The 6,000-nt window shown below is 37.1% G+C and overlaps 1 protein-coding gene across 5 annotated transcripts in view; it reads right to left on the bottom strand.

Annotated features, from left to right (window-relative positions):
* Window positions 1-470: 470 nt before the first annotated feature.
* Window positions 471-6,000, bottom strand: part of GBE1 (1,4-alpha-glucan branching enzyme 1) — a 309,698-nt gene continuing 304,168 nt past the window's right edge. For 4 of the 5 annotated variants that reach the window (XM_073617018.1, XM_073617015.1, XM_073617017.1 and 1 more), the window contains one exon: window positions 471-2,504. The gene's annotated coding sequence lies outside the window, so the exon portion shown is untranslated. The remainder of the gene's footprint in view (window positions 2,505-6,000) is intronic. The other variant, XM_073617016.1, reaches the window with a different exon arrangement.

Raw genomic sequence — 6,000 nt, 5'->3', positions numbered from 1 at the left:
AAATCCTTATTATCTGTTGGGCCATGCTGGTTATTTGTGCTGATGTATGACCTATTTTATGTTTTTTTCTTTTTTGTGTTGTTACTTGATACATGTCATTCTTATACTATGTTGAAAATTAAAAACAAAAAAGAAAGTGCACGAGACTTGAAATAATAACAAAGTTACATACTTCTGCTGAGTGGATAATTATACTTAAGTGGTTGACACACATGGTGTTGAAGTTTGGCACATTTTCAAGAGATTGAAGAATATAGAAGGATGATTTATGGACAAGAAATTTGTCATAGATATAATTTGTCACCGTAGAAGTTTCTTTTACTGCGTGGAGGTTTTTTTTATTATTGGTATTTTTATTAGTATTGATGGTTACACTGTTGGTATCACTTTTACAGTTTTTGTCTTTTGAACGATATTAAAATTCCAAAATCTCATAAAAGATTAAAAAATACACAAAACCAAGACACAAATACAGGATTTCACATCTATTTATTTGAAAACAAGAATCCGCAATTTGGTTGGAAAGTAGTCTCTATTTAATGCACATAACGAAAAGATTACAAATAACTTGACAAATGAACGAAAAAATATTATTTTCTTACCACTACAATGTAACAATGTGTGAAAATTTAACTTTAACTTAATCTATAATAAACATTTAACAAAGAATTATACTATATTGTGACCTTTATTATTATAGGCATAACACAGACCATTACAGCTTTACATTAAAGGCAGTACTATTTTTTAAAGACCATGGAAAGAGAACAGGGGCTTGTGGGAGATGGTAATCTGTCTCTGTTACACATATAGATCCCTAGCTACATTTAAGACTAAGTACACATTACAGTAACAATTAGGGATGTACTGATACCAGTCTTTTTAAGACCAAGGAGGAGTACCAATACTTTTTCTCAAGTACGTGCCAATACCAATTACCAATACCTTATTTTTAGTGTCAGTTTTTTTTAGACTAATGAAAAATTATTAATTGATCACAGGCCAGTCCCTCCCCTGACAGCACTCTGCTCGACATTCTATTTCATTTCCTCCACTTTGATCTCCCAGCATGGACTATGGAGATGAGAGGAGCGCTGCAGGAACAGGTTACTGACACATGGAGATTGAGGGTTGGGGTGCAGTAAGGGGTTAATGATGCATATGGAGAGGAGGTACAATAACAGATTAATGATACGTAGAGACAGGGGTGCAGTAAGGTGTCAATGTATGGCGATAGGGGAAGGGGGGGTGTGAAGTAAGGGGTCAATGTATGATGATTGGGGAAGGAAGGTGTGACGTAAGGGGTCACTGATGTATATGGAGATGGGGAGGTCTAGTAAGGGGTTAGGGATGCTTATATAAATGGGGGGGTGCAATAAGGAGTTACTGTATAGAGATGGGGAGGTGCAATAGGGGTTAATGTATAGAGATGGGGTGATGGGCAGTAAGGGGTTACTGGATGAGGTGCAGTAAGGGGTTATTAATGCAGAGAAGAGGTTGAGCTAGGTTCCACTCATCTCCTTACAGACAGTAAGGAGGCGGAGACACACTCCTGCCATCTCTGCTTCTAGGTTCACAGTGTAGCCATGGGGGAAATCGCATTCGATTAAGACAGGAATCGCACCCCATTCCTGTTCAAATTGCATGCGATTCTTTACAGTGCGATTTAGGCCTGTTCATTTTGTATGAGCTCAAAACGCACCGGAAAGGTATTGGTAACAATGACCCAGTACCCATCCTAGTACCAATATATGCCGTACATAAAGCCTTCACATAGGACCATCACTGGATTTGGATGCTGCAGTGAATGGCAGGCTCGGATGGTTCTTCTTTTATATGGGAACCAGTGGGCTCTGTTATAGGATGCATGATTTCTGTCGCTGTGTATAATAGCTGGCTTGTGTCCACTAAAACTATCGAGAACCGCTATAAAGAGTGTAAAGAGTGTCATCTTAAAATCCATGTGTGGACCTGATATTCTTTAGATGGATAACCACTACAGTGGTAACAATCTAAATCTCACCTAATTATAATTATAAGCAGTCACTTGAGTTAATTATGTTATAATGTCTCTAGCAGAAGAGAGGACAATACCCATAAAGCAGGACAGGTCAACTTACCAATTCATATGCATGTGATGTCAAAATGTTAATTATGATAGATACAGTATATATATTTTAAACAGCTGGTGACCATGTATTACATTCATGAGAAATTTACAAGTGACATTTACAAGATACCCTACTAATTATATTTCACAAAATAAAGTGACAGATAATTTTATTTGTACAAAGTGTGTTCACTACATTATAAACAACTAAATTGCTTGTGTATTGGTTAATACTGCAGGCTTTCATCATGGTCCACTGTACCCAACGCATCTTATTGCTTTTAATTCAGGAAGAGGTATTCATTTCATAAGTTGATGGAAAAAATATGAGAACTTTAAAAATACAAATTATTGTAAACAGATTATATTTGTCAAACACTAAAGGAGGCGGAACCTAAAATAACAAAATAAGCAGAATATATATAAATTAATACTTTAGCACAGCAGAGCAAAAAAACAAACAACCAGATTCCAGTTCAATTTTAATAAATAAAGAATGTTGAAAAAAAAAATCAATGGCAAAAAAAGAAAGAGAAAAATTTGTTCCAAGACAGAACACCTGAAAGGAGAAGTACAGCCAAAGCTCGTTTGGCTGTACTTCTCCTGCGGATCATAGGAGTGCAGTTCGTTCTGCACTCCGGTGACCCGTTTTCAGCAGACAGTGGGCTGAAGTTCGCTGTCAGCTGTCACAGAGCCAGTCCAGACTCGGGCAACATCGTGACAATGAAGTCGGGATCCGCCCAAATGCCTGGACTGTCACCCGGCTCATCCTCTCAGCAAGCTGCTCACTCCCACCCCCTCCACAGCCCAATGCTCCAGTGAGCGTGGGGGGCAGAGCAGACAGCGGTGACTGACAGTCACTAGCTCTCTGCTCGGAGGCCTGAGAACTAAGTGATCAGCGGTGTTTGGTCACTCGGTTCTCAGTCTTAGAGTGACAGGAGACAGATGCAGCATTGGACCGATGCTGCATCCACCCAAGTATGTATGATTCTTAAAAAAAACAAACCCATACGTATCTTTGAAGAACAGGCTTTTTTATTTTCAATCAACTTGTACACGTTTATAACAAACTCCTTTAGATTTACAACAATGCAGTGCAAGTACCTACCTTATCAATCCATTATATTTAGATATAAAGAAGATTGTACATTTAGAGAAGGGTAGAATAAATTATTCACCTACATTGACTATCAAAAACCGATTTGTCATAATTTTCTCATAGAAGACACCTCTGCTTCACTCTTAAAGTCCAAGTTTAATAAAATTTTAAAAATTACAATAAAATAGCACAAGGAATTTATTACTTACTATCAGTGTGATGTGTCCCTTGTGCTGCTATCTCCCAGTTTACTAGAAATTGTTCTCCTCTTACGGTGCGGTGGGGTTAACAGAGCTGAGGAAGCCGTGACAGGCACCCAACAAAAGTGCCTATGCTGCCCTTTTTGCCCACCTCCACCTTTATTTAAAGCTGCACTATAGCTTCTATGACTGAAAGGTGATCTATGAATCACATTTCAGACCTTTCATTCATTTGCACACCCTCCATTCATAGATCATAGTTTTTTAAACTCATAAACACTATAATAGGGCTCGACGAATGGAGGAGGGGTGTTGGGTACTCTTGACCAATGTCTGTCACAGGTCCCTCAGCTCTATTAACTCCCATCACACTGGAAGATTACATTAATGGGGTGGGGGGGTCAGAGGAGGAAGATTTCTACTAAACCATGAGACAGCAGCACAAGGGATGTGTCACACTTATCGTAAGTAATCTCCCTTGTAAATTTTTTTAATTAAACTAAACAAATGCTTTAAAGCACACAATCAACCATGGGTTCAAGCATGCTGTTCTCAGTTTTTATGCCACAGCTCCTTTTTCTGGGCCTTCTCAAAGTTCAATGAATAGATTTGGTTGTCAGGCAGAGTAGTTATTGTCTAAATAGTGCTCCATATTTTCTATCTTTTGTGCACAGCTTGGCAATTTAGCTAAGCATTTTGGCATGGGGGTCCTGACTCATAAAGCAAATTAAATAGCAGATATGGGCATGAATGAACTTGGGGGAAGTAAAGAATGTGATGTTCTTTTTGATCTTGAGGAGCACGAAAGACACTTTAATATATTATATGCTTTATGTAAAAAATGCCACCAAGACTTATAACTGTAATTAGTGTAAAAGTTCCCACACCAGCACATAAGTTGAGATAGCTGGCATTTTTATAACAGCCTATGTATAGCCACTTAAGCCGCCATTCTAGGCACAAAATCACATTTGGTGTTTTTTTTCCCTAGGAGATCACCAAAAAGCTGCATGGTGAAAATTTTTGTTTTTAAATATTGTTTGTTGTGACACCCCTGTAACTTTGACTTCTTTTTAGTAAAGGCTGATAGAACCTTATTTAAACCAGGGAAAAATCATAATAAATGAATATGTAGTTTTATTGGCAGTTTTGCTTTAAATAAACCAAATGGCACTAGCAAACACTAAAATAAGTACCATGAATAATAATAGCAAGTGTAAACCATCACAAGATCCCTGTACACAGCATACTTGCTGTAAAGTGCATTGGGTTAATTGGTTTTGTACAAAATCCATAAAGTTGCACAACACTGATTAACGTTCAAGTCACTAAAATTTTTAAAAATCACCTACACACACACAACTGTGGAATCGCCCATGCTTACATAAAAAAATGTAAACATATCAATGAAAGTCTATGGGTTAAGCAACACGGTGTTTTATTAGTCATAAAGAACCAATATGAGGTGCAATTTTTGAAAAACTACAACCACTCTGTGAAAGAATTGTTGCCTTTTATAACAATATTATGGAATTGATTTACTAAAGGAAAATAGGCACTTTGCAGGAAATATTCCCTTAGCTTTAGCTCTGCTGACCTCCACCACAACCTATTTGCCTTTAGAAAAATAACTGCTATGCTTCCAATTGCCAATTCTATGAACAGATTATCTTTATTGTTCTTGTGGATAGCCAATCCATCCCCTTCCCAGCTTGTTATAGCTGAGCCAGAAAAAAAGACCTATTGATCCAATGGGAGCTTTCCGTGAGATGAGGTGTACTATCATTACTCAGCATGATGTCATAGAGAAGATTGGCAATGATAAACTCAGTGCATATGAGCATCTAAACGTGTTAATACAAATATAGACCATAGATGTAGACGTTGTTCCTAATTTCCTTACAATGCAAGTACAGCTAATGCAGTGTCTGACATTCTGAATAATATAGTTTTTATGCTGACCCATTTTTCTGTATTAACCTTACTGACATCATACTTAGATATACAAAATAACTGTACATCGCCGAACTATGCTGCCAACCATATGTTCCCAAAGTGGCATCGCTTCAGGCAGACCTATGACTTCCTGTTGTCAGCAACAGTTGTTCAGGCTGAGCAGGACCTGTCCATTTCCTGAAAATGGTTAGATATACATATTTCGTATATAGATGTAATAGAAGGAGGGAAGGCTAAAAGGCACCACACATCCCATAAAAATTCAAGAAACACATTTTTTGAGAAATGTGGAACTTTCAAGTTGCCAAAAAACCTGAATTTCACAATTAAATAGTATACTTTATTACACACTGAAACGCATAAGACACAGATGTTTATTTAAGTAGTGGTTCTAATACAGAGAAACCACTAAATTGTAAAATATTTAATAGAAATTTTAAAAGAGTGAGAGATAATCAATATAACTAGTAAAATCTCCCTTACACAAATTTAAGGCATCTTCTTATGTTTACATAGATGTTATTGTAAGTAGTGGCTTCTCTGGATTATAACCGCTACCTAAAATAACATCTGCGTGCACATAAGACACTTTGAATTTGTATAACAGTAACTGTACAACTTATAGTGATTATCTT

This window comes from Aquarana catesbeiana, linkage group LG02, assembly GCF_042186555.1.
Source record: "Aquarana catesbeiana isolate 2022-GZ linkage group LG02, ASM4218655v1, whole genome shotgun sequence".
NCBI classification, from domain to species: Eukaryota; Metazoa; Chordata; class Amphibia; order Anura; family Ranidae; genus Aquarana; species Aquarana catesbeiana.
Note: the sequence above shows the minus strand (reverse complement) of the source record. Positions and strands in the feature narration are given on the sequence as shown.